Below are 12,047 nucleotides of genomic sequence, written 5' to 3'. Positions count from 1 at the left end.
GTAGTTACCATGGATAGTTAGGGAGAAATCTAGCTTTGTATATCTTTTTTCCTTTATTTCAGACCAAGTCTTGGACTTCTACGAAGGACTGCGGCCACAATTCTCCGTGTAGAAAAGCAAGAATGGCGTCTTTGAATAGCTGAAGAAGTGTACTTTACGGTAATATATGGTTTGTGGGGGTTATTTCAGAGTTTGGGGGTGTTTAGACTGAAAAACCTCAAGTAGTACACATAGAGCGCAGCCCCCAGATTTTCAACTGCAATTGCCCTTCTGCATTGCTCCTGTTTTGGGGTGTTTGGTGGCTGCGTCTCTATGTGTATCCATACATAGGGGGTATCATTTCATTCAGGGGGACTTGCAGATTGTTATTGAGCAGGTTTTTGGTAGTTACCATGGATAGTTAGGGAGAAATCTAGCTTTGTATATCTTTTTTCCTTTATTTCAGACCAAGTCTTGGACTTCTACGAAGGACTGCGGCCACAATTCTCCGTGTAGAAAAGCAAGAATGGCGTCTTTGAATAGCTGAAGAAGTGTACTTTACGGTAATATATGGTTTGTGGGGGTTATTTCAGAGTTTGGGGGTGTTTAGACTGAAAAACCTCAAGTAGTACACATAGAGCGCAGCCCCCAGATTTTCAACTGCAATTGCCCTTCTGCATTGCTCCTGTTTTGGGGTGTTTGGTGGCTGCGTCTCTATGTGTATCCATACATAGGGGGTATCATTTCATTCAGGGGGACTTGCAGATTGTTATTGAGCAGGTTTTGGTAGTTACCATGGATAGTTAGGGAGAAATCTAGCTTTGTATATCTTTTTTCCTTTATTTCAGACCAAGTCTTGGACTTCTACGAAGGACTGCGGCCACAATTCTCCGTGTAGAAAAGCATAATGGCGTCTTTGAATAGCTGAAGAAGTGTACTTTACGGTAATATATGGTTTGTGGGGGTTATTTCAGAGTTTGGGGGGTGTTTAGACTGAAAAACCTCAAGTAGTACACATAGAGCGCAGCCCCCAGATTTTCAACTGCAATTGCCCTTCTGCATTGCTCCTGTTTTGGGGTGTTTGGTGGCTGCGTCTCTATGTGTATCCATACATAGGGGGTATCATTTCATTCAGGGGGACTTGCAGATTGTTATTGAGCAGGTTTTTGGTAGTTACCATGGATAGTTAGGGAGAAATCTAGCTTTGTATATCTTTTTTCCTTTATTTCAGACCAAGTCTTGGACTTCTACGAAGGACTGCGGCCACAATTCTCCGTGTAGAAAAGTAAGAATGGCACCTTTGAATATCTAATGAAGTGTACTTTTCAAAAATATATGGTTTGTGGGGGTTTAACAGAAAAGGTGCAGTTTAGGATGAGAAAAGTTGAGAACCTCATATAAATTCGCAGCCCCAATATTATGCATTGTCCCTGTTTTGGGGTGTTTGGTGGCTGTGTCTCTATGTGTATCCATACATAGGGGGTATCATTTCATTCAGGGGGACTTGCAGATTGTTATTGAGCAGGTTTTTGGTAGTTACCATGGATAGTTAGGGAGAAATCTAGCTTTGTATATCTTTTTCCTTTATTTCAGACCAAGTCTTGGACTTCTACGAAGGACTGCGGCCACAATTCTCCGTGTAGAAAAGCAAGAATGGCGTCTTTGAATAGCTGAAGAAGTGTACTTTACGGTAATATATGGTTTGTGGGGGTTATTTCAGAGTTTGGGGGTGTTTAGACTGAAAAACCTCAAGTAGTACACATAGAGCGCAGCCCCCAGATTTTCAACTGCAATTGCCCTTCTGCATTGCTTCCTGTTTTGGGGTGTTTGGTGGCTGCGTCTCTATGTGTATCCATACATAGGGGGTATCATTTCATTCAGGGGGACTTGCAGATTGTTATTGAGCAGGTTTTTGGTAGTTACCATGGATAGTTAGGGAGAAATCTAGCTTTGTATATCTTTTTTCCTTTATTTCAGACCAAGTCTTGGACTTCTACGAAGGACTGCGGCCACAATTCTCCGTGTAGAAAAGCATAATGGCGTCTTTGAATAGCTGAAGAAGTGTACTTTACGGTAATATATGGTTTGTGGGGGTTATTTCAGAGTTTGGGGGTGTTTAGACTGAAAAACCTCAAGTAGTACACATAGAGCGCAGCCCCCAGATTTTCAACTGCAATTGCCCTTCTGCATTGCTCCTGTTTTGGGGTGTTTGGTGGCTGCGTCTCTATGTGTATCCATACATAGGGGGTATCATTTCATTCAGGGGGACTTGCAGATTGTTATTGAGCAGGTTTTTGGTAGTTACCATGGATAGTTAGGGAGAAATCTAGCTTTGTATATCTTTTTCCTTTATTTCAGACCAAGTCTTGGACTTCTACGAAGGACTGCGGCCACAATTCTCCGTGTAGAAAAGTAAGAATGGCACCTTTGAATATCTAATGAAGTGTACTTTTCAAAAATATATGGTTTGTGGGGGTTTAACAGAAAAGGTGCAGTTTAGGATGAGAAAAGTTGAGAACCTCATATAAATTCGCAGCCCCAATATTATGCATTGTCCCTGTTTTGGGGTGTTTGGTGGCTGTGTCTCTATGTGTATCCATACATAGGGGGTATCATTTCATTCAGGGGGACTTGCAGATTGTTATTGAGCAGGTTTTTGGTAGTTACCATGGATAGTTAGGGAGAAATCTAGCTTTGTATATCTTTTTTCCTTTATTTCAGACCAAGTCTTGGACTTCTACGAAGGACTGCGGCCACAATTCTCCGTGTAGAAAAGCAAGAATGGCGTCTTTGAATAGCTGAAGAAGTGTACTTTACGGTAATATATGGTTTGTGGGGGTTATTTCAGAGTTTGGGGGTGTTTAGACTGAAAAACCTCAAGTAGTACACATAGAGCGCAGCCCCCAGATTTTCAACTGCAATTGCCCTTCTGCATTGCTCCTGTTTTGGGGTGTTTGGTGGCTGCGTCTCTATGTGTATCCATACATAGGGGGTATCATTTCATTCAGGGGGACTTGCAGATTGTTATTGAGCAGGTTTTTGGTAGTTACCATGGATAGTTAGGGAGAAATCTAGCTTTGTATATCTTTTTTCCTTTATTTCAGACCAAGTCTTGGACTTCTACGAAGGACTGCGGCCACAATTCTCCGTGTAGAAAAGCAAGAATGGCGTCTTTGAATAGCTGAAGAAGTGTACTTTACGGTAATATATGGTTTGTGGGGGTTATTTCAGAGTTTGGGGGTGTTTAGACTGAAAAACCTCAAGTAGTACACATAGAGCGCAGCCCCCAGATTTTCAACTGCAATTGCCCTTCTGCATTGCTCCTGTTTTGGGGTGTTTGGTGGCTGCGTCTCTATGTGTATCCATACATAGGGGGTATCATTTCATTCAGGGGGACTTGCAGATTGTTATTGAGCAGGTTTTTGGTAGTTACCATGGATAGTTAGGGAGAAATCTAGCTTTGTATATCTTTTTTCCTTTATTTCAGACCAAGTCTTGGACTTCTACGAAGGACTGCGGCCACAATTCTCCGTGTAGAAAAGCATAATGGCGTCTTTGAATAGCTGAAGAAGTGTACTTTACGGTAATATATGGTTTGTGGGGGTTATTTCAGAGTTTGGGGGTGTTTAGACTGAAAAACCTCAAGTAGTACACATAGAGCGCAGCCCCCAGATTTTCAACTGCAATTGCCCTTCTGCATTGCTCCTGTTTTGGGGTGTTGGTGGCTGCGTCTCTATGTGTATCCATACATAGGGGGTATCATTTCATTCAGGGGGACTTGCAGATTGTTATTGAGCAGGTTTTTGGTAGTTACCATGGATAGTTAGGGAGAAATCTAGCTTTGTATATCTTTTTTCCTTTATTTCAGACCAAGTCTTGGACTTCTACGAAGGACTGCGGCCACAATTCTCCGTGTAGAAAAGCAAGAATGGCGTCTTTGAATAGCTGAAGAAGTGTACTTTACGGTAATATATGGTTTGTGGGGGTTATTTCAGAGTTTGGGGGTGTTTAGACTGAAAAACCGCAAGTAGTACACATAGAGCGCAGCCCCCAGATTTTCAACTGCAATTGCCCTTCTGCATTGCTCCTGTTTTGGGGTGTTTGGTGGCTGCGTCTCTATGTGTATCCATACATAGGGGGTATCATTTCATTCAGGGGGACTTGCAGATTGTTATTGAGCAGGTTTTTGGTAGTTACCATGGATAGTTAGGGAGAAATCTAGCTTTGTATATCTTTTTTCCTTTATTTCAGACCAAGTCTCGGATTTCTACGAAGGACTGCGGCCACAATTCTCCGTGTAGAAAAGCAAGAATGGCGTCTTTGAATAGCTGAAGAAGTGCACTTTACGGTAATATATGGTTTGTGGGGGTTATTTCAGAGTTTGGGGGTGTTTAGACTGAAAAACCACAAGTAGTACACATAGAGCGCAGCCCCCAGATTTTCAACTGCAATTGCCCTTCTGCATTGCTCCTGTTTTGGGGTGTTTGGTGGCTGCGTCTCTATGTGTATCCATACATAGGGGGTATCATTTCATTCAGGGGGACTTGCAGATTGTTATTGAGCAGGTTTTTGGTAGTTACCATGGATAGTTAGGGAGAAATCTAGCTTTGTATATCTTTTTTCCTTTATTTCAGACCAAGTCTTGGACTTCTACGAAGGACTGCGGCCACAATTCTCCGTGTAGAAAAGCAAGAATGGCGTCTTTGAATAGCTGAAGAAGTGTACTTTACGGTAATATATGGTTTGTGGGGTTATTTCAGAGTTTGGGGGTGTTTAGACTGAAAAACCTCAAGTAGTACACATAGAGCGCAGCCCCCAGATTTTCAACTGCAATTGCCCTTCTGCATTGCTCCTGTTTTGGGGTGTTTGGTGGCTGCGTCTCTATGTGTATCCATACATAGGGGGTATCATTTCATTCAGGGGGACTTGCAGATTGTTATTGAGCAGGTTTTTGGTAGTTACCATGGATAGTTAGGGAGAAATCTAGCTTTGTATATCTTTTTTCCTTTATTTCAGACCAAGTCTTGGACTTCTACGAAGGACTGCGGCCACAATTCTCCGTGTAGAAAAGCAAGAATGGCGTCTTTGAATAGCTGAAGAAGTGTACTTTACGGTAATATATGGTTTGTGGGGGTTATTTCAGAGTTTGGGGGTGTTTAGACTGAAAAACCTCAAGTAGTACACATAGAGCGCAGCCCCCAGATTTTCAACTGCAATTGCCCTTCTGCATTGCTCCTGTTTTGGGGTGTTTGGTGGCTGCGTCTCTATGTGTATCCATACATAGGGGGTATCATTTCATTCAGGGGGACTTGCAGATTGTTATTGAGCAGGTTTTTGGTAGTTACCATGGATAGTTAGGGAGAAATCTAGCTTTGTATATCTTTTTTCCTTTATTTCAGACCAAGTCTTGGACTTCTACGAAGGACTGCGGCCACAATTCTCCGTGTAGAAAAGCAAGAATGGCGTCTTTGAATAGCTGAAGAAGTGTACTTTACGGTAATATATGGTTTGTGGGGGTTATTTCAGAGTTTGGGGGTGTTTAGACTGAAAAACCGCAAGTAGTACACATAGAGCGCAGCCCCCAGATTTTCAACTGCAATTGCCCTTCTGCATTGCTCCTGTTTTGGGGTGTTTGGTGGCTGCGTCTCTATGTGTATCCATACATAGGGGGTATCATTTCATTCAGGGGGACTTGCAGATTGTTATTGAGCAGGTTTTTGGTAGTTACCATGGATAGTTAGGGAGAAATCTAGCTTTGTATATCTTTTTTCCTTTATTTCAGACCAAGTCTTGGACTTCTACGAAGGACTGCGGCCACAATTCTCCGTGTAGAAAAGCAAGAATGGCGTCTTTGAATAGCTGAAGAAGTGTACTTTACGGTAATATATGGTTTGTGGGGGTTATTTCAGAGTTTGGGGGTGTTTAGACTGAAAAAACCGCAAGTAGTACACATAGAGCGCAGCCCCCAGATTTTCAACTGCAATTGCCCTTCTGCATTGCTCCTGTTTTGGGGTGTTTGGTGGCTGCGTCTCTATGTGTATCCATACATAGGGGGTATCATTTCATTCAGGGGGACTTGCAGATTGTTATTGAGCAGGTTTTTGGTAGTTACCATGGATAGTTAGGGAGAAATCTAGCTTTGTATATCTTTTTTCCTTTATTTCAGACCAAGTCTCGGATTTCTACGAAGGACTGCGGCCACAATTCTCCGTGTAGAAAAGCAAGAATGGCGTCTTTGAATAGCTGAAGAAGTGTACTTTACGGTAATATATGGTTTGTGGGGGTTATTTCAGAGTTTGGGGGTGTTTAGACTGAAAAACCGCAAGTAGTACACATAGAGCGCAGCCCCCAGATTTTCAACTGCAATTGCCCTTCTGCATTGCTCCTGTTTTGGGGTGTTTGGTGGCTGCGTCTCTATGTGTATCCATACATAGGGGGTATCATTTCATTCAGGGGGACTTGCAGATTGTTATTGAGCAGGTTTTTGGTAGTTACCATGGATAGTTAGGGAGAAATCTAGCTTTGTATATCTTTTTTCCTTTATTTCAGACCAAGTCTCGGATTTCTACGAAGGACTGCGGCCACAATTCTCCGTGTAGAAAAGCAAGAATGGCGTCTTTGAATAGCTGAAGAAGTGCACTTTACGGTAATATATGGTTTGTGGGGGTTATTTCAGAGTTTGGGGGTGTTTAGACTGAAAAACCACAAGTAGTACACATAGAGCGCAGCCCCCAGATTTTCAACTGCAATTGCCCTTCTGCATTGCTCCTGTTTTGGGGTGTTTGGTGGCTGCGTCTCTATGTGTATCCATACATAGGGGGTATCATTTCATTCAGGGGGACTTGCAGATTGTTATTGAGCAGGTTTTTGGTAGTTACCATGGATAGTTAGGGAGAAATCTAGCTTTGTATATCTTTTTTCCTTTATTTCAGGCCAAGTCTCGGACTTCTACGAAGGACTGCGGCCACAATTCTCCGTGTAGAAAAGCGAGAATGGCATCTTTGAATAGCTGAAGAAGTGTACTTTTCGGTAATGTATGGTTTGTGGGGGTTATTTCACATTTTGGGGGTGTTTAGATGGAAAAACTGCAAGTAGTACACATAGAGCGCAGTCCCCAGATTTTCAACTGCAATTGCCCTTATGCATTGCTCCTGTTTTGGGGTGTTTGGTGGCTGCGTCTCTATGTGTATCCATACATATGGGGTATTGTTTTATTCATGAGAAGTTTGTCTTTCAAATTGTCTGTGGTTTCAACATTTATAACCGTGTTGTTTTGTCAGATTTACATTTGATCCTGCGTCTAAGTTTACATTTTAGAAAAAAACTAAAAATGCAACAAAAAAGCTCTAAATTTCATGATGCGCTGGTAAAATGTATTTCAATTTTGAGTAAAAAATACAGCACCCCTACAAACCTGAAGGTCTGTTGTTTCTAAAAATACCAAACTTGAAGGGATAATTTAAATTTACATATAAGTTATGCTGCATCAACTGTTACATGTGCTTATCTACTTTGTTCTGGTGTAAAATTCTAGAAAATGCTGATTTAGTTTGGGGGTTACTCCTGGACAAAAAAAGTGGGTTACTGATACATATTTGGTATCGTTGGACTTGGCAGGTTCACGGCTTTTACAAACACAAAAAAAATGCTCGTAAAATCAACTTTTCTGTGGAAAAAAAACTCAAGATATACTCCATTTTTTAATAATTTTTTTTTTTTTTACATATTTCACCCAAAATACACACTAAATCTCCAGAAAAGTTGCAAAATTACACTTGCATGTCAAAGTCCAATTTATAACAAAAGAAACAATATATAATTTTCCTAGTTTCATGGAGGTTTTCCTACAGAAAAACCTTGTTAAACTGAACAAGTACCAAATGCTTAAAAAACGTCTGGCATTTCGCGTACGAGAAATGTGAAATTCTGCTGGCACTTAAAGGGTTAAAACATTGAAGCAGTTCCCAGTGATTCATTTTCATTGCCACTACAAGAGATGCTGAACAGAACACTGTGACTAGACTCCTACTGGAAAGTGAATTGAAGTACATTAGAACCCCCATTTTAAGATTGTCATGGGAAAAAGTTTGTCAGAAAAAAAAGTGTAAAATGAGGGAAAACTTAAAATCAGGGGATGTAAAATTGTGGTTTCACTGTAGATACACAAGGGGTGTAGGAAATGGTTTGCTATAAAGCACATCAAAAATCTCGATAATGGACAGCACCTTTTTTTTTTTTATATATTCTTTATTTTCCGTTGAAATACAAAGTACACACAAAGAACATCAAGATTGGTATGTAAGAGTTACACGCATACATAACTAGAGTGTATCAATCATGCATTATCACATTTTGCAAGGTAAAAATCTAAGTGTAGCCAAAATCACTTATACAATTTCCAGAGTAATGAGTACAGAAAGTTTTAACTATATTCCTTTAAGTAGAGTCATGTATGCACGCTATGCATCAATAACAAGGGGAGGGGGGGACACAGTTCCAATACAATACCATTGGTTTCCCTCTCAGCAAACGAGGGGGTATGCTAAACCAGAGCATGTAACATCCTATGAATTATCTCAAGGTCACCCTGTGCTGTCCTGGGCATACAGAGAGAGGGACAGAGAAACAGATTACACATTTAACTGACAAGCATAGCAGTATATTCAGGGGATTCTCTAAATACGATCCATGTCGACCATGTGCGGACAAAGTTGTCCTGTGTTTTGTTTGAATAAGAGAGCAATTCTTCATTGCGCATGATAGAGTTAAGTTCCTTTGTCCAGTCCCCTACAGGCGGAGTAATACTCTGTTTCCAATATCTGGGAATAATTGATCTGGCCGCCGTTAGGGCGAAAGCAACCAATGCCTTCCGCACAATAATGGTTTGTGGAGGAGGTATTGACAAGAGTGCCATCCCAGGGTCAATGGGGAGGTCTATAGCCGTCACTCTAGATATACATTTTATTATAGTGACCCAGTAGGTTCGAATCATAGGACAATCCCACCACATATGCAGCATATCACCCTTGTGCAAATTACACCTCCAGCATTTGTTAGAGGAGTTTGGGAACATCTTATGCAGGACCACCGGGCAGCGATACCATCGGGACAGTATTTTATAATTCGTCTCCTGAGCTTTACAGGCTGTTGCCATTGTATGTGTTAGCTTAAAGCTAATATCCCACTCTTTCTCGGTTATTATGCGTTCGATATCATCTGCCCATTTTGTGGTGTAACCAGGTAACTGTAACTGTTTAAGATTGCGAATGATATTGTAAATCTGCGAAATGGTATGTTATGGTGAGTCCTTAGCTAGACATAGATCATCAAATGGCGTTGTATCTGTTAACAACTTGGCCTTTATGTATGTAGAACAAACTACTCGCCAAGTGAGGGAGAGGATAAGGGAACATAAATCGGCCATTAAAACCAAAAAGATTGAGCAAGCTGTAGCGGGGCACTTCGTGGAGATGGGCCATGTGGTACAACAGCTGCGGTTTCAGGTAGTGGAATCCATACCCGCCCTAGACGAGGTGGGGATAGAGTAAAGAAACTCTTAAAAAGGGAAGCATACTGGATCTGCCGCCTAGAAACCTTAACCCCCAATGGCCTAAATAAAGAATACGATTTGCATACAATATATTAAAGTTTAGTTTTTAACTTCGATTTTAATATTTATATTTTACAGATTTATTTACACACAATAACGTGAACAATTTGGATTACATGGACAGATAAGTGCCAGTGGCAACAGGATATATTGTTTACATCTGTACCGTTACATTGTATAATATTGGAAACTTTGTGTGTACTGTTTTAAATTGACCATGTTTTGTATGTAACTTAACACACCAGAGGGCGCTATCTGGAGTGCTTTAAAAAGAAGTCTGATAAATGTACCAGTTAGTTTGACAAAGAGCCAGGACGTGGCTCGAAACGTTACTGTATCGTTGGTCGTAGCCATGTAACAATAAAGGCTTTTTATTTACATAAAAAGGTGCTGTCCATTATCGAGATTTTTGCTGTACTGAGTGGATTGTGGCCACTATCGGAACGTACACCTACAGGAGTGGAGGAGTGTGTGCTGACTTGTATATCCTTGCTATAAAGCAAATTAAAAAAAGCTTACTCTGATAAATCTAGTGGCACTAATGTTTTTATTTACATAAGATGATCAATGTCTCACTTGCCCTTTAACCCTTTAAGTGCCACATATTGTAGAATCTATGATCTGTGGATAAAATAATTCAAGTGCCACAGATTATAGAGTCTACGATCTGCAGCACTTCCAGGTTGGGGAGTGGCTTTTTAGGTCACTCGCTCCTTCCCTGCTCTTTTCCCTGCCCCTAGGCAATGAGCAGAGCAGGGGATCGAGTGGCCCCTGCAGCACGATTGAGCAGGGGCCCCAGTGCAGCAGCAGGCACGTGAATTATATTCCTTCTGCTGCAAATGCTTCCTGGACCCCCACCGGAACTTGGGAGAAGGCTTTTTCCTGCTCTTCGTGGGACCCCCTCCAGCTCTCCCAGCTAGATTTTCAGCCTCTATCCACATACACTTATTGCACTTATACACACTTACATTCACACACACACACATACATTTTTGTGGATCAGGGGGTCACATACATTCAAAGCACACACATGCACATAAAATGCAATTTGCAAAGTGTAAACATGCATACACACTTACACTGTTTTGTGGGGTTTTTTTCTTATCACATCTGTCGTGTCTATTTTCTTGCCTTAAAATTTTGTTTCCTTGCAAATAGCAAATAGCATATTCGCTAACCGTATTGCGCAATACCTTTTGTATGTTATTTTGTTGTTTAATTTCAGCTCTGTGTAGATGTTATCTGCTTGTTTCTGTCCGTAAAACCTTTTTGGTCAAGCTAAAATATTCAAACTATGTTTCTGACTGTTGATTAAACTAGGCAGAAAAAAACATCGATTTTTGTGGTTTTATTGGATTATAGTAAATTTATTGCATTTCACACTGTTTTTTGTTTCACCCATGGAAATTTTGTCTGCTATACAGTATATCCATTTGGGGGTTCTGAGCGCTACATAGTTTGGTATATCTATGCATATTGGGCATCAAACTATTCCCTAGATGTTTATTATGTTTTATGCTGATACCTTATGAAATGTGGGGCATATAATGGGGCAAAATGCAAGCTTTGTGATGATTTTCAGAAATTTCATAAAACCTCTACGTTCAGCATGGCTTTGCAGTTTGGTAGTTTGCAGTAGAAAGACATGTTTACTCATTTTGGATTTGTTAGAATGTGTACTATTTTGGATTCGGCCGAAACCCCCGAATCCTTCGTTTTTACTATTCAGTGTTGTTCTTAGATCTACCAGGGAGCTGTTATCTTGTGTTAGAGAGCTGTTATCTGGTTACCTTCCCATTGTTCTTTTGTTTGGCTGCTGGGAAGGGAGGGGGTGATATCACTCCAACTTGCAGTACAGCAGTAAAGAGTGATTGAGGAGGTTTATCAGAGCACAAGTCACATGACTTGGGGCAGCTGGGAAATTGACAATATTTCTAGCCCCATGTCAGATTTCAAAATTGAATATAAAAAAATCTGTTTGCTCTTTTGAGAAATGGATTTCAGTGCAGAATTCTGCTGGAGCAGCACTATTAACTGATTCTATTTGAAAAAATTTTTTTTCCATGACAGTATACTTTTAAGTCTTCTAACAATTGCAGACTGCAATGCATTTAGTTTTTGTTGGTTCCATTTAATTTAGTAATGTAGTACTTTTATTTGTACGCCATAGGGGCAAATTTACTAAAGGGCGAAGTTACTAACGCTGGCGAAAATTCGCCAGCGTGAAGTCATTTCGCAACTTCGAAAATTTTCTATCAGTCACCCTGGCGAAAATTCGCCAGCGATGCTGATAGCCTAGCGCAACTTCGCACCCTAATGCTGGCGAAGTTGCACTCTGGCGAACCGGGTGAAAAATATGCAAATTTACTAACATTGATCTTTTTCTGAACGTGACCTCCTTCGCCAGAGTTTACTTTGCCAGGTTAGAGTAGGCGAAGGGCAATAGAGTAGATTTAAA

The sequence above is a fragment of the Xenopus laevis genome, chromosome 7L (assembly GCF_017654675.1).
Source record: "Xenopus laevis strain J_2021 chromosome 7L, Xenopus_laevis_v10.1, whole genome shotgun sequence".
Taxonomy (NCBI): Eukaryota; Metazoa; Chordata; class Amphibia; order Anura; family Pipidae; genus Xenopus; species Xenopus laevis.
Note: the sequence above shows the minus strand (reverse complement) of the source record.